The sequence below is a fragment of the Euphorbia lathyris genome, chromosome 1 (genome assembly GCF_963576675.1).
Source record: "Euphorbia lathyris chromosome 1, ddEupLath1.1, whole genome shotgun sequence".
Taxonomy (NCBI): Eukaryota; Viridiplantae; Streptophyta; class Magnoliopsida; order Malpighiales; family Euphorbiaceae; genus Euphorbia; species Euphorbia lathyris.
The window spans coordinates 123,059,115-123,086,276 of record NC_088910.1 but is presented as its reverse complement, the minus strand read 5'-3'; the positions used below and the strand labels follow the sequence as shown (position 1 = coordinate 123,086,276).

The 27,162-nt window shown below is 38.0% G+C and overlaps 1 non-coding gene across 1 annotated transcript; it reads right to left on the bottom strand.

Annotated features, from left to right (window-relative positions):
• Positions 1–24,174: 24,174 nt before the first annotated feature.
• LOC136216139 (small nucleolar RNA R71) lies at positions 24,175–24,281 on the bottom strand. Its single transcript, XR_010683131.1, has one exon. It is a non-coding gene; the product is annotated as a small nucleolar RNA R71 (small nucleolar RNA).
• Positions 24,282–27,162: the final 2,881 nt, after the last annotated feature.

The following is a 27,162-nucleotide window of genomic DNA, read 5'->3' as shown; positions in this document are numbered from 1 at the left end:
TCCACAGGGATTTGCATATAGCCAGATAGCCCATCTAAAGTGCAGAAAAATTCGTGCCCTGCCAATCGTTCCAACATTTGATCAATAAATGGTAAGGGAAAGTGGTCTTTACGGGTGGCCTCGTTTAATTTCCTATAATCTATGCATACACGCCAACCCGTAACCTTTCTAGTTGGGATTAATTCTCCTTTTTCATTTTCCATTACTGTTGTTCCCCCTTTTTTGGGCACACATTGAACCGGGCTTACCCATTGACTATCAGAAATTGGAAAGATGATACCTGCGTCGAGGAGTTTTATAACCTCGAATTTTACCACATCTTTCATGTTAGGGTTGAGCCGTCGTTGAGGTTGGGCAGATAGCTTGATCTCCTCCTCAAGAAAAATTCTATGTGTGCAGATTTTGGGGTCGATACCTTTGATGTCGTGGATTGACCATCCAAAGGCTCCTTTATGTTCCATCAGCACCTCCACCAATTTTTCTTCCTGTTCAACTGTCAACAAAGAAGAAATAATAACGGATAAATCTGTGGGAGGTTGAAGAAAAACATATTTCAGGTTGTTGGGCAAGGGTTGAAGCTCCAATTTTGGAGGTTCCTCCAACGAGGTCTTAGGTTTAGGTTTGATCTCACGATCAAGGTCCTCTTTTCTACCCTTAACCCAATAACATTTTTCAGGTGGGAGATCTTCAAATGGCTCACTTGAGTTTTCACATGTCTCACCACCTAGACCGAGTTCTAAAGAGGCATTTCTTATATCGAGATCAACTTCCTCAACACATTCATCTATAAGTGCATCCACAAAGTTACAACTTTTGGAGCATTCTTGAGGAAATTTCATAGATTCATAAACGTTAAATGTTACCTCTTCGTCCTGCACCCTTAGGACCAATTTACCTCCATGGACGTCTATTAGTGTCCTACCGGTTGCAAGAAACGGTCTCCCGAGGAGAATGGGGACGGAGTCATCTTCTTCCATGTCGAGGACCACAAAATCGACCGGGAAGATCAGTTTGTCCACCTTTACAAGCACATCTTCAACTATGCCTCTAGGCCGTGCAATTGACCGATCCGCTAGTTGCAGTGTCATGTTTGTTGGTTTAGGTTCTCCGAGCCCCAATTTCCTGAAAATTGATAGAGGCATAAGATTAATACTTGCTCCTAAATCACATAATGCCCTATCTATGTGCATGTTGCCTATCCTACACGGGATGGTAAAGCTCCCTTGATCTTTAAGCTTGGGGGGTAATTTATGGGTGATTATGGCCGAGCATTGTTCTGTTAAAGCCACTATCTCGTTTTCCCCAAACTTTTTCTTTTTCGACAACATGTCTTTAAGAAATTTTGCATAGTTCGGCATCTCCTCTAGTGCTTCCATTAATGGAATGTTTATTTCTAATTTACTAAGGATTTCCGAGAACCGGGCAAATTTCTTATCTAGGTTGGCCTTTTTCTGCTTCTGAGGGAATGGCAGTTTTGGTGTATAAGGCCTAACCACTTTTTCTACAGCTTTTTCAGAGGCTGAAGTTTCAGATGCGGGACCGGGGTTGCTTACCACTTCCGGTTCCCTACTTACCTGAGGTGACAGAGGTATTTGCGATGGAGATGCCACGAGTGTATCCACTTCCTTGCCGCTCCTTAGGGCGATGGTTTGAGCCGCCTCTTCTTGCAAGAGGAACGCCTCGTGGCATTCCCTTTCTTCTTGTCTGATTGTGGCGAGTTGGTCACTCAGGGTCCTGCATGCCTCCTCGTTGGCTGCCAGTCGGACGGATATCTCTTTTAGGAGAGTCATTATTCCTTCTGAGTACCCTGTTTGCCTGCCATAAAAATCAGAGTTAGAATGAGGACATGGAAGGGTATCCATAGGTGCCACGTAGGGCGCCGGTGGGTATCGTGTATGCTCCTGATCGTAGTAGTTGTAAGTTGAGGGTTCAGAATTATACCTTTGATGATTACCCAAATAACTTACATTCTCACCTCTAGGTACGTAATAGTTGATGTGGCATACCCTACCGGGGTGATTCTGGCTGCATCTCTCGCAGAATGGTATCATTGGTTGGTTATTTTGGTTGTATGAAGCCACCAGGAAGTCCATTTTTGTGTTGAGATCGTTCATGGACGGGTTTGATGCTCTGTTGTCCATAATTGCTGGAAGAACGATCCAATTTAAGTAATAGTATATCAACAAGTATATATATCTATACAAATATGAATGATATTAACAAGGAAAGTATTCACAAAGAATGCCTAAACTAACAAGTTGACCTTTGGTTCGATATTGCAGAAGAAATAAATCCCCGGCAACGGCGCCAAAAACTTGATTATTGGCGGTTGTCGGGTATTTATAGAATTAATCTACAATCCCCGGCAACGGCGCCAAAAACTTGATGCGTCCCCACCTAACTCGAGATGGGAACTCACTAAGGGATAAGTGTACCCCGTCGTTATCAAGTAATAAATTTCCGGTTTAAGTCCAGGTTATCGTCCACAGGATTTATTTCTGCAAGTACCGAGCTACTCGATCTCGAATGTTATCTAGGCTTAGGGGGTTTTGAGTTTGGTTTTGTTTAATTAATCTACTCCTATGTTGAATTACACTAATTCTAATTAAGTTATCTAATTCTAGCTAAGTTATTCTAAGCCTAACTAAATTACTCTACCCCTAATTGATCTTTTACCAAAGCAATTAACTGGATGAACATGAAGGAATACGATGATAACAATGATAGAGTGTTTAAGCAATTGAATTGAAACTAAGTCGCTTATGTCCAAGGCGATTAACCCGACCTATCCTCCTAAAGTCCCTAGTTCGTGATTCCCTTGTAAGGCCGAAACTAGCTCTAAGGCTCAGTAATTTGGGCTTAATCTTCTATAGGGTCGTCAATCCTATAGGCACTGACTAGGTCAGATTCAGCTCGCAATATGTGCCAACCTAATTTTGGGATTATCGAATGAGTTAAACCAATCAGACAAAGCGTAAGACAAAGATTAAAACATCAAAACAGTTGAATAAACAAAATCTATATTATATATCAAAGATGAAGGAATTGTCACGAAGTTACAATAAACCTAGAATTCATAGCATGTATCAGAGGCTAGACAGAATATAAAAGAAGAAAAATCCCTTTCAGGGAACCTGTCTACCAATGCAGGCGTCTTTCTAGGATTTAAGGATAGAGCTTGAGTAATCCTCGGTGAACGGAGCTTCGGAGGTGTCTTCAATGGAGGTTTGAAGGTTATGGAGGAGGTGGAGAGGATTTCTCAAGGTGGAAGCTAAGCTAATTACAAAAGTAAAAGATATTTAATTTACAATTGAAAATTCCTATTTATAGACGCGTCTCGGGCCTCGTTTTGACCTAATTTCGTGTCCTTGTTGGTGTAGGAAGATGTGGGGCCGAACGTGGCTTCGTGGGGGCGGAATTGGTCTTTTTGACCAATTCCCGCAAGTCTGCTCGCCGAGCAGGAAAGGCTGCTCGCTGAGCAGGATTGCGACGAGCAGCCCCTGCTCGCCGAGCAGGCGCCTGGTGGCCTGCTCGGCGAGCAGGCCTCTGGCGGCCTGCTCGGCGAGCAGGCATAGCCTGCTCGGCAAGCAGGCCTCCAGAGGCCTGCTCGGCGAGCAGAAATGGCCCGGGGGGCCCTGCTCGCCGAGCGTTTTCGCCCGAAGCGTGCTCGATCCGTACCGGATGACTTCCAAACCCTTTTTCGTCCGAACTTACACCTGCACACGCATAAAAACTCCAGAAAACATTAGTCCAAAAGCCGAATTGATCCGTCAATCGCTTATTTTGAGCAAACGCTTCGTTTGGTGCGACTTTTGACGGACCAATTAGCTTCAAAAGATAACGGAATTCTATTATGCGTGTTATTTCGGCCGTATTTGCCTAAATTGATCACAAAATGAGCCTAAACGACGAAAAGTAAATAGAATGCTTCCAATTTCTAACTAACTCACACAAAAGCATTTAAATGCGAGAATTGCTCGCTTATTAGCCAAATAAACCTAAAAACCGTCCTAAAACCGTACCCAAAGATAGGGGTTTTTGACCCCTATCAGTGAGGCAGGAGTGGGAGGCATTTTTCGCAACTATCGTGGCTTTTCTAAAGGTTGTTTTGCTTTTTCTACACCTCCTTCTTTTGCTTATTTGGCTGAATTGAGAGCCGCTATTTTCGCAATTGAACTTGCTTGGGAGAAAAATTGGCATCAGCTTTGGGTTGAGTCAGACTCCATGTACGTAGTTAATCTGCTTCGACATCGTTCCATGGATGTTCCTTGGAGTATTCGACAAGAGTGGTTGCATTGTCTCAACATTTGCTCTAGGATGAACATTCTTTTTACACACATCTTCAGGGAAGGAAATAGAGTTGCTGATGCATTGGCAAAGTTTGGAGTCTCTTCCTTAGTGATCAATTGGTGGCCTTCAGCTCCTGCTTTTTGCCACAAGTTTATCAATGACGACATTTGTAATATTTCTCACTTGCGGTTTTCTTGACCTTTTCTAAACTTTTCTCTTTCCCCTTTCTTCTTGTTTGTTCTCCTTCCTCTTCTCTTGTTCATACACTCACTTTTTCTTTTTTAATATATTTTTGGGTTTGTCAGTTCTTGGGCCTCGGGTGCTCACCCATCCAAGTTCTGTCTCGTCCCAATTTCTATATAAAAAAAAATGATATTGAAGTTGATGAGGATAATGAAGTGGAGAGGGATAAGATTGATGAGATGATGCACAATGTAGAAGACCATTTCATAAAGCAACCTCGTATGTATGGAAGTATCTTGAGAGCCATCGAGAAAACGTTATATCGAAGTTCTAGAAACTTTATTAAAATTTCAACCGTCCTTAAATTATTCAACCTAAATGCAAGCCATAGTTGGACAGGTAAGAGTATTACGCAGTTGTTGGAAATTTTGTCAGAAATGCTTCCCGAAGGAAATAAACTTCAGATGTCTACCTATGAGGCAAAGAAACTTATCTTCCCTATGTGTATGGAGTATGAGAGGATACATGCATGTCCAAATGGTTGTGTGTTGTATCAAAATGATTACGTACATATGCATTCAGTGTTTAAGGTACGGAGTGTCTTGTAGAATGCTTCAGGTTCAAGTAAGAAAATGACTCTGGCTAAGGTATTATGCTATCTTCAAATTATATCGAGATTTAAATGTCTTTTTTTCTGATGAAAAAAATGCAAAATATTTAAGGTCGGATGCTAAAGGGAGGAAGAACGATGCATTAATGAGGCATCCAGACCATTCTCCATAATGGAGAAACATTGATCGAATTTTCCTGGATTTCGATAGTTTCCAAAATTTGTATTGTAATTTAATTTCTATAACTTTTAATTGGGTAAATATTGAATTACTGGAAAAAAATAATTTCTATAATTAAAAAAATCATTTATGATGCACGTTCAGATTGTTTGTCCAATTGACACGCTCTTTGCGAGCAAGCATCTCAATTGACAAGGTCAATTGCGACACTCTTTCCAAAAGAGCGTCGGTATTAACAAGGTCAATTGCGACGCTTTTTTGGAAAGAGACGCTCTTTGTGAGCAAGCCTTGTTAACAATGTCAATTGCGACACTAATATGTTAGAATATATTAAATATAACATTTTAATAAGTAGTTTTGCAGCTAAAAATATGATATGGACATCTAGTCGATTAGATGAAAGGGGACAAATGGTGGAAGAAGTCGGATCTAAGGGACAACATACCAAAACAAAGAAAAAAAACATTTGCTGAAAATTGATCCCACACGCCGTGTGGAATGAAAATTTTCAACCAGAAGTTTCAGCACCAAACCCACACGCCGTGTGGAATTGGAACTTCAGCAATCCTATTTCGATCATGAAACAACACACGTCGTGTGGGCTTCTAAAATGCTGAAAAGGATCAATTTTACCCCACTCCAACTTTTCTATAATTACAACTTTATCACCCATTATTTACAATCATACCACTCTTTTACCCTTATCATTTAAGCTTTATCTAATTAGTTTATGTATTGTAGGCTTTTATGTAATTTTAACTTTAAGGTGAGAGATGATATAATTCATCTCTTTCATTTCTAATGTTTAACTTTTCATTAACCAAAATTATTATATTCTTTTTGAAGCTTGTATTAAGGTTTTACACCTTCAACAATGAAGATTTCACCATTCCTACGGATTTAGTCCGTGAAACCTCGGGATTAACTCTTTCTAGTTTAGTTAGAGAAGAAACATTTTTGTTGATTTAAGATTAAAATCAACTCGTTCAACATTAATCCGTATCAAAATACACACAAAAAATGAGATAAATTTATTTAAAATATTTAAAATATATATTTATTTTTTAAAATTTTAGTTCAGGCCGCCAATTTTTCTAATTCGGCCCTACTATCATCAATATTAGTTACAAAACAATTATTATATTGGCAAAAAGCATATTTAAGCCCCTGAACTTTATCTGTTTTAAGGATCAAGCCCTTGATCAATTATTTTTCCACATTGAGCCCCTGAACATTGATTTTGTTATGGTTTAGACCCTTATTTAACTTTTTTTTCGAGTTTAGGAGATGAGAAGATCGATTTGACAATTCTAATGTTGAAAATCACAAAATGGGAGAGAAGAAAATCGAGTTTGGAAGAATATACTAAAAATTAGTTTCTATAATTTCGTTTTAATTTTTAACTTTTCTGTCGAGTTTGGACTGCATACATCGTTAGGGCGATTCGGCTTGTTGACATGGACAAATAAAAAAAAGATTTCTTTGACTAGGAGAGATAAAAATTAAAAATTAAAACGAAATTATAGAAACTAATTTTCAGTATATTCTTCCAAACTCGATTTTCTTCTCTCCCATTTTGTGATTTTCAACATTAGAATTGTCAAATCGATCTTCTCATTTCCTAAACTCGAAAAAAAAGTTAAATAAGGGCCTAAACCATAACAAAATCAATGTTCAGGGGCTCAATATGGAAAAATAATTGATCAAGGTCTTGATCCTTAAAACAGATAAAGTTCAGGGGCTTAAATATGCTTTTTGCCTATTATATTAGAAGGTTAAGTTGATGTTTCATTAACCAATTGGTAATTCTTTATTGTTATTGTGTTGATAAATATAAAATGTGTGATTAAGATTGAGAAACAATTAGATATTACTATTTCTATTGTAAAAATCAGTTAATATCTACCAATAATAACAAACAGCTAATATTAACTAACAAATTCCGGTAAGTAAATCTTGAATCATTCCGGTAAGTAAATCCTGAATCATTATTAACAATAGTAAATAATAATAATAGCCGAATCAAAGTTAGAATCCTATTTCCTAGGGATCCTAGGGATGGCAACGGGTAGGGTACCCGCGGGTAGTGTCAATCCCAAACCCTTACCTGTTTATTTTTTAATTACACGTACCCTTCCCATTACCCTAACGGGTATGTGTTTTGCATCTCATACTCGTCCCATTTAATTTATGGGTACCCGTGGATATCCTTACACGTTAAGAATAAATAAATAAAACAAAAAATATTATAAATTTAACAAAATATAAATTTAATAAATCATCCATCTAAAAATTGAACAAATTGAACCTTAATCAATAAAAATAAAATAGCTTAGTGGCATCACTTAATGGTCGAAGAACAAAATGTTGGTATTCAAATCGCACATCTTACATTTAAAACATAATAATATTTTTTAATATATAAAAACGTTATGACAGGTAACGGGTATCCTAGGGGGTCTTCTTATACCCGTCTCATACCCTTTTATACAGGATATGAGTAGTCCCATTAGAATCGGATAGTGCCGGATACCTGCGGGTAGAATATCTGTTGGCATCCCTACTCTTTCACAATGATATGAGGCATAAAATAAAATAGAAGAACACCGTTAATTAAGGCAAGAAAATGGAGAAAAGGAGTAGGAAAATCAAAGTGATAAAGACCCAAAGAGAGAGGAAGTTATGTCCATGCTCAATTATTCCATTAAATGAAGAAATGATACACATGTATAAACTTTGACAAATCCGCCGACCATGGTGTGGGTGAGGGTGATCATATTTTTATTTTAGTTAAAGTTTTCTACTTTATATAATTTTAGATATATTATATTGGGAAAAAGGTTATCCATTATCTCATTATAGTTAATTGCCGTTTTTTCCGTTAGTTACAGTTGAAGATGCTCAAAATCTACTTTGGATTTGTTACACACTTTAATGTGTAACCGTCACATGGGACAAGAGCTACCTAGATAGTGTCAAGGGGACAACTTTTTGTAATAATCTAGTAGGGGACTGTGAGAATACAATAGTAGTGGTTAATTTCAGGTTTTTAAGTTGGTACAATAACTATTATAGTGATAAAATGTATATATGTTCTTAGTATAAGTATTTAGGTCCATTGTTTTATTTGCTTTTTTTTTTTTTTTATGTTGTTGTTACCGTTTGCTATTAGAAAATGTTGCTTTTCCAAAAGGTAGACATTCTCTGTTTTTGTAAAAAACTGTTTTTCGGGTATAAAAGGCAAACATGAGGTCACTAATCAAACACTTAATGCTGCTTTTCAGATATAAAAAGCAAACAAGATGTCACTAACCAAACACCTAACAGTCTCAATTTTGAAGTAAAAATGCAAACAGAAGCATGAAAATGAGCAACCAAACATCCCCTTAGTTGAAATTATTTTGGTATCTTTATTCTAAAAGGTTAAAACTTTTTCCTTAAAAAAAGTTAAAATTAAAACTTCATACACATGATAAGCTTTTTCGACAACGAAGACTGTGCTTGTCGACATTTGCAAATCGAGGATCTTCGGGTTATATTGCCAAATTTGGTTCTTAGTCACCTTAAAATTGAAATTTTCAAGATATAAAGTTGTTTATTATAAAATTTATTATGAAACCATATTTTTTATTTTTTAAAATCATTATTTTTGGAGTTTTCCCTCTCTAAACATCAATTTTCCCTCTCATCACCAAACAACACCTAAATGACCTTAAAACTAAAAAACTGAAGAATTAAAGTAGCTTAAAATATCATTAAATGCTTGAATTTTTTATTTTGAGATCATTAACAATCAAATTTAGAAATATTATAGTGTTTCTAGGATGCTTTTAATAGTTTAATCATATATTTTTATTTTGTTTTAGTCACTTTGTGTCGTTTCTGTGTTAGTTTTCCGTTTCTATGTTAATTTGTGTTTTTCTTGGTTTTTATGAATTTTCGTGTTTTAAAACGAAGATTTTCATCATTCAGATGAAGGATGAGAAAACCGCGGAGCAGATTGGTCCTAGGTTGCCGACCTCAACCTCAGGTCGTCAACCGACTCTGCCAAAAAAAAAGTGATTTCTAACCGTTTTTAGATTAGAAGATGGGCGTTTGGTTCACAGGGGTAAGGGAAAAGGAATCAAGAAAGGGAAACTAAGGAAAGGAAAGGAATAAACATTAATTCCCCTATGTGTTTGGATATGTTTAGGAAAGGGAATGAGGTAAAGGGAATCCAATTCCCTACAGGGCATGGGGTAATGGGCTTAACCTAAAGTGGGGTAAACTCATAATCTAAAATGGGTAAAAGGAATGAGTTTTTTTTTTTAAACAAACAAGAACAAAGGGAATGAAACTCTCTCATTCTCATTCCCATTCCTAAAGACCCCGAACCAAACGCTCCCTTATTATTGATGCGTTTCAAAAATTTGAAAGCTAAATGATAGAAGATTAATTTTTGTGGTTTAGTCCTTTCCAAATTCGTGATAGAGCATGTTCTAAATCAGGTCACTAGTTGATATATATGATGAATCCCACGGGTCGTGAAATTCAGAAATTTAGTGATTTCCTAGTTTAAATTGGTTTTCTTTCATGTATATCTCCAGGGGCGGAACCGGGGGGTTGGGAGGCTCCAGTCCTGGCCGGCCGCTCGAGAATTGAGATTTTTTTTTTTTTTAGTAATGGTGTCTCGTAATATTTTGGAAAGAATTATATTGACTCTATGTAGTATTATATCAATATTCAAAGGTAGATGAGATGGTTAAGGATGCTTGCTTTTATTTGAGAGGCTAAAAAATGATAATATTTTTACAGTTTTAATGCGTTGGAGGCTAAAAAAATTTTGCTCAGCCCTAACTGGCTGGACTTTGCAAAATTTACCGTCAACCGCACAGTTAATTTAGAATTTTTTTTTTAACGTTTTGAATTTTTTTTATTGATATGTTTGAGCCCTGGATTATTCGGGGTCCTGATTACGCCACTGTATATCTCCTACACTCATTAAAATGTTGAAATACTAATTAGGATGGATTAAAAGAGTTCTGGAGTGGTTGAAACTATTTTCCCACTAAGTTGGAATCCTAATTGAGCAAGCATTTTAACTAAAAAAGAAAAGTTAAAGAAAGGATTCATCGGCGGACGGACATCCCCTTTGTTTTACAATTCAAACTGGATCTCCATAAAAAAAAAAAAAAAAAATTTCGTCCCAATCAGGAAATTTCACAAATTTATCACAACTATTTATTTCTTTTATCTTCTTTATTTATATTTTTTAGATGCTCCAAGAAAATGTTATATATATATATATAGTCTGGATTCCTACTTTATTCAAACATTGAGATTTATTTGACTGTGTTGAGAAAAAAATCTTCAGAACTAGGATTTAAAAATTAAAGTTACCTCAAAAGTAGGGGCGTTTTCTAATTTTTCGAATTTGGTCTACAAAATTGATAAGCTTAACACATTAGGAGTCTTTTGAATTTGGTCTAAAAAATTGGCATTCCATGAACTTATAGAGCATATTGTTCACCCTTTGACAACGTTAATTTATGAATTTCGAGGGATTTAAGATTCCTTCAAATTTAGTTTGAAAATCTCTTTGTTAATTTACAATTAAAACTATTATTACAAATTAAATCTGTATCAGCAAGTTCAAGAGTTAATATATTTATAGAGAGTAAAATATATCACTTTAAATAAATTCATGAAATTAAATATATCACTGTAAGCAACATATCCAATAAAAAAACAAAAATGACCTTTTAGCCGTGACAGAACCACGGTTTCTAGATCCGCATGCAGTGTCTAACCAAAATATTTATATATATAAGTGAGTTATCCCGTTTCATCGTTTTGCATGTCTGGAAAACTGTAATATTAATTAATACTAATTAAATCGAGTTGTGGGTTTTTATTAGTTTAATTGTGGTGATTATAGCTAGGTGGGTTAGCAGTTTGTCTTTTTCACATGGAAATAGGATCAATATATATGAACAAGTGCCAAAAGAATAAATATGTTTTGTTTTTTTCACATGCTTCTAATACTAATTAATTAAGAAAACAAAGAAGCCCTAAATTAGTTATAATTAATTAATTAAGGTAATCAAACGCGTTTAAGGAGACATGTATTCTTCTTCCAGAAAAAAGGAGACATATATTCTAACCCCTAAACCCTAAATTCGGTTAACAAGTTCCAGACCCACATCAATTCTACTATGGTTGCTGCCACTGCTCTATACTCGGCCCCAATGGAGGAGCGAGCTAGTGATTTTTACTTCTTGGAGCTCCATGCGATGGGAGTTCAGCCTAAGAACATAAGATGACCCATTGTGGATGTATAGTCATCTTTGTTTCCTACCCAGTCAACATCAGAAAAAGCATGAAGAATAGGTGATGACTCACGATTGATTGTAACCCCTTTATCTAGTGTCCCACACAGGTAATGCATTAGACGTTTTAGAGCACACCAATGATCAGTGGTCGGACAATGCATAAATTCAGACAACTTATTGACTGCAAATGCAACATCCAATCTCGCCAAGGTGAGATATTGGAGACCACCAATGGCTGCACGATAATCCTTGAGTACGTCGAGTGGAGAACCTGAAGTCGCAGTTAAGGTTAGCGTGACTATTATGGGGGTAGGGGCTGGCTTCGCATCCTGCAAGCCGAGTCGTTCAAGGAGGTCCAATATGTACTTCCTTTGATTTTAAAAAACACATGTAGATATTGCCATGACTTCAATGCTTAGAAAGTATGATAGATCTCCAAAATCCTTCAAAGAAAACCTGTTAGCCAAGTCCCTGACAAATAAATCAAGGTTAGAAGCACTAACACCAGTTACAATTGCCTATAACAATTTCCTACGAGCCATCATAGGGGTGATGCAAAGCAAGATTGGCCATGTCATTGGTAAGATGATGAGACGCTCCTGTGTCAAGCAACCAAAAAGGGGAAGGGTTCCTTCTTGGGGAAGTTGATTGGTATAAGGCACACCTTGTAGCAAAAGGTTTGCATCAAAGACATGACATTGATTTCATAAAAACATTCAACCATGTGCTTAAACTTACAGCTATTCAACTCATTCTCTCTTTGACGGTATCTCATGGCTAGAATGCCATAGAGTTGGATGTATAGAGTGTTGGTCCCTTATAACGTGACAAGTTAGTTCCAAGGGGGGATATGAACTATTTAAAATTTTGTTCGTTAAGGCTGACTTCTTTTCTTATGAAAAGGTTTACACAGCGTCACTAAGTAGATTCAAGACACAAGCTTAGTCAACTTGTGACTAAGTGTGCTTCTTTACTTGAGTCAGGAAATAGCTCTTGGAGTCTATTCCTGAACTCAGCTTCTTAGTAAACTTAACTCAGCGTGAGTTCTTTATTTAGTCAGTTTTTCATAGCAAGCAATATATATTAAAGGATTTTAAGGGTTAGAAAGATATTACTCAGCAGACTTATCCTGGTTCGGCCTCTCCGCCTACGTCCAGTCCCCGGAACTCATTCCGAGCTTTTTGTATTCTCTACTGAGCTCTTTAAAGGTAGAGCACGAAACCTTTTACAAATAGAACCTGAGTATAACAAGAGTACCTTCCTCTATACCTCTACTCACTCCTATATCTACGCTGAGTACTATAACCGAGTACTCAGCCTCTCCTTTCTATTCTTCTAGAAATGATAAAGTGTTTGTCCTAAACAACGATTGCTAAGACACTTTAGATGATTGGAAATCACTCTAGACTTTTACACAATAATATGGTAATTGGTGTAAGGTATTTGCTTTGCTTTTCTCACAGAATCTTCGAGTATGAATTTGGTCAGCGTTTCGACTACTTGAAGTTCTGTATGGATTGAAGCAAATGGATGGCCTTTATATAGTGACACTTGAGGCACCTGGTCATTTCGAATTTCAAAATAACCGTTGGAGGGAAACGGCTTCCTGTCGTTGTCACTCTGGGCGTGCTCAGCGTCGTTGGCCAATAGGATTCACGCATCTTCTGTCTTCGTCAGTCTTCGGCAGAATGTTTCGACATTTAAGGAAAAGTCCACGAGATAGCTTTTCTGCACCTTCTGAACTTTTCCTAAAGTAGAAATACTTTGTCTAGAAGTTGAACATTTCCTGCCGCTGTCCAGACTGCTTTGTCGTCCAACTCAGCAGCTTCTACTTGAAGCTTTTGCCACGAAGGCTTCTCGATCCTTCTCTTGTTGAGTCGTCGTTTTAGTTGATACGGCTTCGTTTTGAACTCTTAGGCCGAATGGTATTGATGTGTTGACTTGAGCTTGACTTCCACTTTATGGGCCTTTGGGCTTTTTAATCTCAATGTCTTATACACAATTAAACTCAACATTGAACAAACACATTAGTGTAATAAATCAAAGCATTTAAATTTAATGTGTTAGAATATTTTTATCATTACTTAAATAATTTTGTCAAATCAAAATCATGTGGAAAGGTGTTTCAACAAACTCGCCCATTTTGATGTTGGCAAAAATATTCAGTCGAAGAACTCAGTGTTGAGCTCCCCCATGATAGTTGACCTTATTTTATCAAATAACTCCCCCGTAAGGGTTGAGCTACTGACTTAGTTTTACTCAAAACATTTCAAGGTTTAATTGAGTAAGTCTAAGGTCAGTTTTCAGAGATAGGTCGGCTCATGGAACATATTCTATTTAACTCAGTTTTACGTGGAAGGTTTAAATATCAGAGAGCGATGAGTATGCTTTGTTCAATGAGTTTTAGTTAAGTGGACATATAAGAAGTGGTCAACATGCATGATCAACACATCAGACATATCATCAATTAATATAGACAGTGTAGCACAGTTGATTTAATGAAGATGCGTTTTAACAAATTATATCAATCACTTAAGTAAGCATCGCACAAGAGTAGTCAGTATGAAAGAGATAGAGATGCATATAATTTGTTTTGAATTTAAAGTCAGCACAACAGGGTTCACAAAAAGAACACAGATATAAAGGTTCAAAAACAAAAGCTAGCTATCCTAGTCAATACACGTTAAGCTACTTTTGTTTACCTTTGCCCTTGTGTTGCGGCTGACTAACTGAAGCTTGCTGAGTTCTTGGGGCTTGTTCTTTCTCCCCCGTTTTTCCATCATCAGGTTTGGGAATGAAGGTGGCTTCAATTGCAGCTTGAGTTAGGCGTTGAGAAAATGCCTTTAGCTTTCTCGTGCTTTCATTCATTCCGTCGAAGATTGGAACACCATCATCTACAATGGATCGAGGAATTCTGATAGATGCAGCACTCAGCATACTCAAAACAGCGGCTTGAGACTTGCCAATCCAGTGCATGGTTTCAGTGAGCATGGCAAAGGCTTGATGAAACATCTTTAGCAAAGAGGAGTCATAATACTCACGATGAGCGTTGATTTGGCGCACATTGCTGAAAGTTGCTCGAGAATACTTCAGAATCTCGTTGGTTTTAAGCTCGTCAGTTGCTATCTCTTGTCTGTTTAAGCTTAGCAGACGCAGATCCTCGCTAATTTGCTCAATGGAGCACTGAGAGGAGGTGGAAATCTGATGATTGGTTTTCTCTTGCTCAGTGTGAAGCTGGCTGAAGAAATGATGTATTTCAGCAGAAGTGGCATATGCTGAGTTCGCAGCTGACAGTTGATGAAACTCCCTTTGTAGTGAGTTTATATGGTTGACCATGGTCAGCTGGAGTTCGGCCAACTTTATAATAGAGGCCTGCCTGGGCTGTTGAGATTGTAGTGTAGTCATGACACTCAGAAGATCCTTCATACTTTTGATCTCAGTGAGAAGCTGAGTGACAGACGAAAATGGAGTTGTCTCAACAGTATTAGATTCAGCGGCATTGGTACTTGATTGATGGAGGTCCTGGATGAGAGCTTGAGCTGAGTCAACAATTCTTCGACCAGACTCAGAGGCAATGAGGTAACTAAAGGATCCATCTTGTGTTGGCCCAGATGCCGGAGGAGGAGTAGAATCGAATAAGGGCAGTGTTTGGTTCTGCTCGTCATTGGAAGGCCCATCATTGTCAGCGGCTGGCCTGGAATTAGTATTGTTAGTGGAAACTGACTGAATCTGATTCTGCTCATTGAGTTGGGGAAGTGGAGGATCAGTAGAAAGAGTTGCTTGCTCAGTGTCAGGCTGAAGCTTACTAGGTGATGGAATGTTAGGAAGTTCAGTGTCCAACTGAGCAGGAAATTCCTTAGCTTGCTCAACAGTTTGAGGAGCGGAATCTTCGAGCACTTGCTCGACATTATTTTGGTTGGCGGAAGCATTTAAGTCGGCATGTTCCTTCGGAGAAACAAAGGCTTGATTTTCTTGTTTCTCTGGTTGAGACTCAGGAAGGTTGGAGAAGTATTTAAGATGGACCTCAGTAAGGTCAGAGATCTCATCTCTCAGCGGTGAATCACCCATGAGATCAATAACAGGTGTTCTAAAAGCTTTCTTCTTTCTCAGTCTCCTAAGCTTCGGAGGAGTAGGGTCACAGGGAATAGACTCAATGGAGTCAGTGGGTGAGGCTTCCCTTTGAACAGCAGGGGCATTTACTTGGTGCTCAGTTTCTTCTTCATCAACCAACTCAGTGTTGATTGGTTCAAGATTCTCATCATCTGCTGGTTCCTCAGTGTCATCCTGACCACTTTCTCCTTCATGAAACTCATCGTCCAGTTCTTCTTCCTCTAACTGGTCATCCAACTCTTCCTCGACAAACTGACCACCCAATTGGTCTTGGTCTTGTTCTTCCTCAACCTGTTGCTCACCGTCAATCCCTTGACTCTATGCATAGTGTGAGTTAGGAGGAGCGACGATATCTGTTGGCTGGGCATCTATAGGTCTTAACTCAAAGTTGAGCTTCTTCCTCTTCCTTAATGGTTGGTCAGCAACCTCTCTTTCTTCTGTCTCAGGCTCAACTTGCCTAGGTCTTTTCTCAACTGACCTAGATCCACCCTGACCTGGTTGAATCTGAGGCTTAGTTCCTCCGCAAAAAAATTTCATCTTCTTTGGAGCAGAAGCAGCTCCTTTAGAGGTGCTTTGCATTGCTTTCCTCTTTCTTTACGCTCTGCCCTTTCGAGTCACAACCCCCTCAGTGTTTGCCCCCTCAACGTTCTGGAAAGCTTCCCCTTTTCCTTTCTTCGCCACAATTGGTAGGTCATATGCCAAACCAAATAGGGCAGCAGCTGTAATTTCGGTTCCCCGAACTTGGATTTCCGCAACCGTGTCCACCTTGTGATCCTGGAGGATTCGAGTGATGAAGGAGCCCAGCCTAAGGGTTCCTGTACTTCGTAGAAACCCACCGATTATGAAGACAGGCATATTTATCGAAGTGTAGGTCAGCATGTGCCATATAAAACACTGCTCGAAGTTGGTTGCTAAGTTGGTGCAGTTGATTTTAGGGTAGAGGAAATTTGTCAGTATGTAATGGGCCATCTTTTGATGCTGACCCATGGAAGTGCTTGAAATTTCACCTACATGGCCCTCAGGTTTGCAGAAGGTATGAACGTAGTCGGTTTTCTCATGGTCACCAGATTTACGAAGTATAGCTCCTTCGTTTTTCAGTTTGAACAGTGAGGCTAGATATGCTGGGTTGATGGAGATGTTCTTTCCTCGAACATGAGTCGCTAGGTAGTTCCTGTTATCATTGGCGACTTTCAGGTTGGCGTAAAATTCTCGTACCAACTCAGGGTAAGTAGGATCCCGAACTGAGCACAGCTCGGTCTAACCATTGTTCTTGATCCACTCACAGAAAGGCTGCTCGGCATCCACGAATCCTTGTGAGAACCACCGCGAGTGGTCAATCTTCCACCCCCTCACACTCTCGAAGACCTGAGTGTAGGTGCGTTTTACTACTTTCTTACCCTTGTCCTTTTGCTGTTGTTTCCCTTTGGAAGAGGTGGCTTGGACAGCTTGAGCTTTCTTGCTCGGCATAGTAGCTCCAGCGTGATTATGCTGAGTAGGAGAAGTGGGATTGTCATCGGAGCGGTTATGGGAGAGACCGGCACCGGAGATGTTCAGAGAAATTTTAGTCATTTTCTCAGATAAGTTTTTAGGAGGTTTGGGAACTTTGAGAGAGAGAGTATGAATGCCAAAGATTTCTAAGCGTAAAGAAATAGAAGTGGGAATTCATCCACTATTTATAGAGATGTTGAGTTAATCTAAGGCGTTGAGTAATCCGTTTTGCCTCGAGATTCTTAATCGACAAAGATTCTGGCATTTATGACACATACAGCGCATGTGTTTTCTAATTATAGCCTATACGTCATCCTAGGTGGCTATTTAATTCGCGTGCTTTGCATTAAAGTTTGCAACGGCTCTTTACTCAGTGTTAAGAATTTCAGGCGTTTAAAATTCTGAGTAGTCAGTGTTATGCAGAGGAATCGATCTTATGCGTAGTAACTCAGCTTTATATAGATACTCAGCATATATATATTTATCTACTCAGCATGTAATAGCACAAATCATTCAGCATGGTAATTCACTCAGCATGCATACTATACTTGAAATTTATTGAAGAGGATTAAACATACCAATGGCTTCTCTAAGTATGTTGAATTGCTCACGAGCCAGTGGCTTTGTGAAGATATCAGCAAGCTGCTCATCCGTTGGGACATAGAACAACTTGATCTTGCCCTTGAGTACATGGTCTCTAATGAAGTGATGTCTGATGCTGACATGCTTCATCCTATTGTGCTGGATTGGGATTTTTGATAGATTAATTTCACTTTTGTTGTCACATTTGACTTCAATTGTTTTAGTCTGAACACCATAATCTTCAAGCTGTTGCTTAATCCATAGGACTTGAGCAACACATCTTCCAGCAGCAATGTACTCAGCTTCAGTGGTTGACAGGGCTACTGACGCCTGCTTCTTGCTGAACCAGGACACAAGACAGCTCCCAAGGAAGTGGCATCCTCCTGAGGTGCTTTTTCGTTCAAGCTTGTCTCGTCCGTAGTCAGCATCAGTGTATCCAATGAGTGTGAAGTCATGAGTATTGGGATACCACAAACCTGCATTCACTGAGCCTTGCAAATATCTAAGGATTCTTTTTACAGCTATGTAATGAGATTCCTTAGGGTTAGATTGATATCTAGCACAATAACATACTGAGAACTGAATGTCCGGCCTACTTGTAGTTAAGTAAAGTAGAGAACCAATCATACCTCGGTACAATCTGTTGTCTACTGACTTACCATTCTCATCAGTGCAGAGGACAGTGTCAGTGCCCATTGGTGTAGATATTGACTTACAGTTTTCAAGTTCATATTTCTTCAATATCTCCTTGGCATACTTAGTTTGACTGATGAAGATACCATTTTTCCCTTGTTTGATTTGAAGTCCAAGGAAGAAGTTGAGTTCTCCCATCATTGACATTTCAAACTCAGTCTGCATCTGCTTACTAAATTCCTTGCACATTGACTCGTTAGTGGCACCAAAAATAATGTCATCAACATATATTTGAGCCAGCAGGGTATCTTTACCCTTCCTCTTAATGAATAAGGTTGTATCAGCTTTACCTCTGACATAATTTCTAGTCAGCAGGAAACTGGTCAGCCTCTCATACCAAGCACGTGGTGCTTGCTTGAGGCCATACAGAGCCTTTTTGAGCTTATAAACGTGGTTTGGGAATTTAGGATCCTCAAACCCTAGAGGCTGATTAACATAAACTGTTGGTCCCTAGTAATTAGTTCCAAGGGGGGGATAGGAACTAATGTAACTTTTTCGCTTTTAATTATGCTGACTTAATGTTATTTTAAGAGTTTGTTAAGTCAGCGTGTTGGTCAGCATGGCCGATTGATTAGTCAGACAGTTTTAGTTCTATGCTGACTAAGACTGCTTGACTTGAGAGTTGGGAATTGACTCTTGAGAGGTCAGCTTCCAACTCAGCACTCAAATTTACTCAGTTTCAGTTTTAACAATTTATATGCTGAGTAAATATCACAAGCAACACATGCATATATATATATATATATATATATTTAGAGAAAGAGTTTAGAAGTTACTCAGCACGACTTATCCTGGTTCGGCCTCTCTGCCTACGTCCAGTCCCCAGTTCCTCCTGGGATTTTCAATCCAATACTGAGCTCTTTCAAGGTAGAGCACAAACCCTTTACAAGGTAGTGAGTATGCAAGAGTACGTCCTCTATTCGTCTACTCAGCTCCTACTAAGTACTACAACCCAGCACTTAGATTTTTCTACCACTGAATGCTTACAACCAAGCACTCAGCATACACTCTCAATATTACAATTGATAAACACTTGTTCTCTTTTCAGTAAAGAACACTTTAGAAGATTACACAGAATCACTCTAGCATTTACACAAAGAATAGAAGATTTGGTGTAAGATCTTTGTATTTGAGTGCTTTGAAGATTTCTCTCTTGGATTTTTCTTCTTTGTAATTCGGCAAATGTCCAAGTGAAATCCTTGTCCATTTTATAGATAAATTCTGGAGATTAGACCGTTTAAATTTGGTGTGTCCGTTGATTCCAAAACGGCTCTTTTAGTAGACAGCTTCTGGTTAGCTTCAGTTTTGCAGGCCAATCCTGTCATCTGTTTTCTTCAGGTGTCAGCCTTGTCTTCTTCCTACAGACTTGTCTTTTTGTGGCAGTTGTCTTTTACCAATAATCCATTGAACCATGTTTCTTGGAATTAGTCTTCTTTGTATTTTCGAGGCTTCAATTATTGGTGCAGAAGATTGGCAGACTTTGTCCTTTAGTGAACGGATCCTTCATGCTATCCTGACTGTCACTCAGCTCCATTCGTTATCTTCGAATGTTCAACTTCCATGCTGAGTTCCTTCTTAGTCAGCTCCGTTCTGTTTATACAATTCTGAAGGAGTCTTCTAATTTAGTCAGCTTCGTTCTGGCAACTTTGAAGGAGACTTCTGATACTGAGTTCTACTCCACTCAGCTTCTATTCTTTCATGCTGAGTTCCGTTCCACTCAGCTTGGCTTATGCTGACTTTTATCCTGTCTAACTTTATATATATATTTTTGCCCTCAATATTGAACAAACACATTAGTACAATTAAATCAAAGCATTTAAATTTAATTGCCTCTTAATCATGGATGATTTTGTCAAATCAAAATCTTGTGGAAATGTGTTTCAACAAACTCCCCAATTTTGATGTTGGCAAAATACATAATTATGGAACTCAGTTATAAGTTACCCCATGATTGATTTATTTTTCAAATAACTCCCCCGTAAGGGTTGCACATATTGTCTTAACTTAATTTTAAACCTTCCAAGATTTAATTGAATTAACCTTAAGACATTTGTGTATACTGACTTAGTTTAATGTTAGATTTTTCAAGATCTGAGCTAATTGGATTTAAGTCAGTTTTCAAAAATATTAGAAGTATGTTGTTACTCAGTTTATTACATAAGTATTTTAGTGTTAATGTATACTGAGTATGTTTTACTTCTTAATTTGTTTGTTCAATTTTATCATCCAGGTTGAGAAAATGGTACTTGTCATAGATTAAGCAAAAACATATGAGGAAAGATTCTATGCTAAGTTCTAAACATTGACTAAGCTATATCTAGTTCTTCTTCTTTTCCTTCATATTGACCTGAGCTTGATGGTCAGCTTTATATACCCCTTTGCCTTTATCTTTACTCCCGGATGCACCACCTGGAAGCTGAGTTCCTTCTTGGCTTTTCTCCCCCGTTTTGCCATCATCGGGTTTATAAAGGAAGGTATCGTTGCGAGCAACAGTGGAGAGGACATTTGAGTAACGCTGGAGCCTCTTTGTGCTTTCACACAAGCCATTAATTACAGGTACACTGTCATCTTGGACATGGTGAGGAATCCGGAGAGAGCTGCTAATCATGCTGAGTAGGCATTCATGTGATTTGCTAAGCCAGGTGAGCGAGCTGGTGATCTAAGCAAAAGATTGGTGGTACATCTTCAGCAGGGCATAGTCATAAAACATGCACTGAGCATTGTTGATGCGCATTGCCTTCATAATTGCTTGAGAAAAGCTTAAGAGTTGACCATTGGAGACTGGGTCAACATCCATCTGTGCTTTGTTGACGTTGAGTAGACTGACTGCTTCACTCAGTTGGTCAATTGTACACTGAGAGGTAGAAGATACTAATTCATGCGTACTGGTCAGTTCAGCAGTTAGCTTGGCAAAGCAGTCTTGTAACTCAGCAGAGGTAGCAGACTCAGGATTGCCAGTTGCGCTTGATTTGGTCAGTTATGCAGTTAACTTAGCAAAATAGCCTTGAAGCTCAGTGGAAGTTGCATACCCTGGATTAACTTCCGACAGTTGTTGGATTTTGCCTTCAAGCGAGTTCAGATGGTTCACCATTGTGAGTACCAATTCAGTCAGCTTTGCTATTTGGTCTTGCCTGGGTTGCTGAGTTTGAACGGTGGTCATAACACTTACAAGATCCTTGAGTCCTCTTAGTTCACTAAGAAGCTGAGTGATACCAGACAGTTGGGAGGACTCAGCATGAGAAGATCTAGTAGCATCAGCTTGAGGAGGGTTCAAATCTTAAAGCAAGGACTGAGCAGAGGCAATGATTCGTCGTCCTGACTCAGTAGCATTCAAGTATGTGAATTGAGCAGCATTTGTCTCAGAGGCTGGAATTGAGCTTGATGGTGGTGGAGTTGGCTGTTTGCCAGATTGATCATTTTGATTGGTGACAGGACTTTGATGCAGATTGGCTTCAGGAGCTGATTTATCAACATGCTGTGTTGGAGGTGGAGTTTGGTTAGTCATGTTGACTGTTAAGCCCAAAATATACCAAAAATATCATCAATAATTTCATCAATATTGCTACGAATTTATGCTATTTATAACTGTTTAGGAAGCTTTTACTCTCGAGTATGTTTCTTTCTTGTAAGGTACATAAATATTTGGTAAAATCCAAATAGGAATGAAAAGAGCTCGAAAACAGAAGAAAAACCCTACAAAAGGAGTCGAAGACGACAGAAATTAATAACGCCAAATCGAGGACGCGAACGAAAGCCAAAGAGGTGAAAAACGTTCCGTGCCGCGACCACGGCCCCCAAATTCACGGTCGCGACACGCGTTCCCCAGCTTCTCCTTCCTTCGTTTGAAGACCAATTGATGCTCCCCTATTCTCGGTAGAGAATTTAATATTCTCGGTAGAGAATTTAATATTCTCGGTACGAGCAGGAGATTTTAGAAGCATAGTTACACACTTTCGTTTTCGACGAAACGCGATCGTTCGGGTGGATAAAGACGTCCTTTCGCAATGGACACGATCTTTCGCAACGGACACAATCCTTCACAACGAACATGACACTTCAATCAAGACTCTTCAACATCTATAAATAAAGAGTTGATGGAGAGTTGAAAATATGTAGAAAAAAGAGATTAGTATAGAATTTATGCAGAAATTCCGAATCAAGTGATTCAGAAGTTAGATTTCGATTCTGTAAAAAGCAATATGCTGTACACACATTGTTTATTCAATAATAACAAGTTTAGTAGCGTTTAGACATTGTTCCAGTTTAGTTTTCATTTTGGTAGTAGACCGACCCAGTCTCTATTACGAAGATTCAACGAGAAGATTGAGTAGAGGATCCGCCCTTGAGCCTGACAAACTCTAACGAAACCCAAGGAAAGGATTGATCAACCCGTTCACTTGCAAGCCGTCGAATGTTTCCATGATCCATGTTCTCTGTAAACTTGTATCAATTTATATTTCATCTAATAAAGTCCGTTCTATTCGATAGATTTTTATGCAGCACTTATGGTAACCAATCCACTAAAGTGACTGCTGGTGTTTTCATTAAAACGTATTTAATCCAAAATCTTTATAAGGAAACTTTGTTGAACACTTAGGCAAATTATTATCTCGAAAGAGTTTTAATTTGATTAAGGGCAACTATCCCGAAAGGGTTTTGCCATGTTCAAAGCCAATTAATCAGAGGTTCCGTCATTTATTTCATCTTTATAATTCGTACAAAGTTTAAAGTTGTTTTCTTTGCTTAATGCAAACAAATACATTCGTTTACTTTTCTAAAAAGTACTAAACGTTCCTATCTTGCAAATTCATTCTTAAATCAGAATATTTTCTAACGTTTTCATACTCTAATCTAATTCTCATTCTAGCAATTTCAAAACCAAAACCGATTAAACGATTTTTCCATATTATAAACCTTACAGTAAATTTAACCGATTGTAAATAAGTTTTGTTAAAAAACGTTCCCTGTGGGATCGATATCTTTTATTACTACAAGCGTATACCGTGCACTTGCGGAAATCGCTCAACAAGTTTTTGGCGCCGTTGCCGGGGAACGCCAAAATTTTTGACAAAATTTTAAATTTTTCGTGTTTTATTACGAATCTAGGTTTATTCATACTTATTCAAACTTTTATATTTTATTTATTTTCAATTACTAACACATTTATTTTTCAAATTCTGTTTTGTAGGTAGTTTCGGTTCGTGCGAAATTTCAAGTTCATGCGCAGTTCTCGAAGTTCAGGCACGTCACCAGATCCTATTGACCCAGAAATTGAAAGAACTCTTAAAAAGAACAAGAAAGAAAAGAAAAAGAAAAACAAAACCCCAATAAAAACTAAAATTACCGAGCCAGAAGTTATAGCCACACTTATGGATTACGCTAGGCCAGGAGTGGCCGGTGTAACAAACAGTATAGTTAGACCCCAAATTAATGCACATCATTTTGAAATTAAGCCTGCGTTGCTTAATATGTTGCAAAATAATGTAACGTTTTACGGGTTACCTAACGAAAATCCTAATACCCATTTGACAAATTTCTTAGAAATTTGTGACACTTTTAAAATTACTGATGTAACTGCAGAAGCAATCAAACTTCACCTTTTTCCTTTTACTTTGAAGGATCGAGCCAAAGAATGGTTAACTTCTATGTCAGCCGCATCAATTGAGACTTGGGAGCAATTAGCCCAAGCATTTTTATCAAAATTTTTTCCTTTAGCAAAAACCGCAAGAGTCATTAAAGAGTTAACATCTTTTTCTCAAAATGATAATGAAACTCTTTATGAGTCTTGGGAACGTTTTAAAGAACTTCAACGTTTATGCCCACACCACCAATTGCCCGCCGAACTTTTAATGCAAACATTTTATAATGGACTAAATCCTACAACTAGAGGTTCATTGGACGCTATGTCTGGAGGGTTATTCATGAAGAAAACATCTGCCCAAGCAAGAGAACTTTTGGAGGAAATGGCAATCAACAGCAGTATGTGGCCCGCGGAACGTGGACACGTACCATTAGCGAAACCATCATCCTCAACAACATCATCAGTTAAAGGTATAGTGAATCTTGATCCAGTAGCGATGTTGCAAGCCCAATTTTCTGCCTTATCGCACAAAATTGATAGGTTTATGGCACCGTGTGATTCTAATGGTAAGCCAATCCAAACAGATGTGGATTACGAAGGTATGAGTGAAATTGAACAGGTAAATTTTGTCCAAGGGCAAAACCAAAATAATAACCCTTATTCCAATACATATAATCCTGGATGGAGAAATCATCCTAACTTTAATTGGAGAGATAATAATAATGCTAATGCTAATCAAAATCGTACTACTAATTATCAAAATCAATCCAGAGATACGATTAGCACTTTATCTTCTAAAATCGACAAAATTATTGATGCTATGAGCGGAAAAATAAGTAATCACGACGATGGTTTTAAACGGATCGAGAATAAATTCGACCAGCTTATTAAAAACCAATCATCTAACATCCATAATTTGGAGATTCAAATTGGACAACTCGCTAAATCAATTCCATCCCGCAAAGAGGGAAGTCTTCCAAGCCATACGGAAGAAAATCCGAAAGAGCATGTTAAGGCTATCACTCTTCGTTCAGGGAAAAATTACTTAGGCCCGGAAATGCCCAGAAATTCGACCTTACCTGGAACTGATTTACCGAAGCCCAAAGAAGATACATTAAAACAAAAAGATGCACCAATTGACTCTAGTACAAAAACTTTTGTACCCAAACCACCTTTTCCACACAAAGTCCGCAATAAGGACTATGACAAACAACTTTTAACATTTTTAGACAAACTTAAGAATTTGCATATTAATTTAACGTTTATGGATGCGATTACACAAATTCCCAATTATGGTAAATTCCTCAAAGATTTAATTTCAAAGAAAATCAGTTGGGAAGGAATTTCATCCATTTCGCTAACTGAAGATTGCAGTTCGATTGTGTCAAGTAATTTGCCCACAAAACTCAAGGATCCCGGATGTTTTACCATTCCGTGTAAATTGGGAGATATGGAATTTCCCAGTTGTCTCTGTGATTTAGGAGCAAGCATTAACTTGATGCCATTATCTATTTTTAATAAGTTAGGCTTAGAAGAAGACATTAAACGTACCAATATGGTTTTGCAATTAGCGGATCAAACCACTAAAAGACCATACGGTATAATTGAGGATGTTCTAGTTAAAGTTGACAAATTTATTTTTCCTACCGATTTCGTTATTTTAGATTTTGCTTATGACGTAAATTGTCCGTTAATCTTTGGTAGACCGTTCATGAACAGGGGACGTGCTCTAGTTGATGTGTCGGAAGGGAAAGTAGTTTTAAGAATAGGCGATGATAAGATTGAGTTTGATATAAATCAAGCGATGAAATATCCTATGGAGGATTTCGCTTGTATGAAACTTGATTTAATTGAAGAATGTGTAAATGACATTGTTCAAAAAGAAGAAATAATAGAACCTATAATGAGTGAGGAACTAGAAGATAAGGACCCAGAACCTTTGATTCGAGAAGATGGACCAGTTCCGCCTTCAACTATAGTTCCACCTAAATTAGAACTTAAAGAATTACCAAGTCATTTGAGGTACGCTTTCTTAGGCGAAGGCGATTCTCTACCTATTATTATCTCTAACAAATTAACACAAGTCCAAGAAGAGAAATTGAAAGAAGTTGTTAGAAATAAGATAGGAAGTATGGGTTGGCAAATTTCAGACTTAAAAGGTATTAATCCGAGCATCGTAATGCACAGAATTCACTTAGAAGAAGATAAGCCACCTAAAGCGGATAGGCAAAGACGCCTAAATCCGAATATGAAAGAAGTAGTAAAAAATGAGATTACTAAACTTCTGGACAATGGAATCATCTACCCTATTTCGGATAGTGAATGGGTTAGTCCAATCCATTGCGTACCTAAAAAGGGAGGCATAACAGTTGTAAGGAATGAAGAAGGTGAATTAATACCTACGCGAACCACCACTGGTTGGAGGGTTTGTATAGATTATAGAAATCTAAATAAAGCAACTAGGAAAGATCATTTTCCTCTTCCTTTCATTGATCAAATGATCGAAAGGATAGATGGTCATGCTTTCTACTGTTTTCTAGATGGTTACTACGGATTCTTTCAAATATACATTTACCCGGATGACCAAGATAAAACAACCTTCACATGTCCTTACGGAACATTTGCATATAGGAGAATGCCCTTTGGTCTATGTAACGCACCTGCAACATTTCAACGTTGTATGACTGCGATTTTTAATGATTTCATTGAAGATATCATGGAAGTTTTTATGGACGATTTTTCAGTTTATGGAGATTCTTTTGATTCGTGCCTAGAAAACTTGGATAAAGTTTTGTCTAGGTGTGAAGAAACAAATTTGGTATTAAACTGGGAAAAATGTCATTTCATGGTTGACAAAGGAATTGTTTTAGGTCACAAAATATCTGAAAAAGGATTAGAAGTAGATAGAGCAAAAACCTCTGTAATAGAGAAACTACCCCCTCCAACTACTGTTAAGGGAGTAAGATCATTTTTAGGACATGCCGATTTTTACAGAAGATTTATTAAGAATTTTTCTGTAATTTCCAAACCACTCACTAATCTACTCATGAAAGATTCTACCTTTGATTTTAATGAAGATTGCGTTAAAGCTTTCGAAACATTAAAAACAGCTTTAGTCAGTGCACCTGTTATT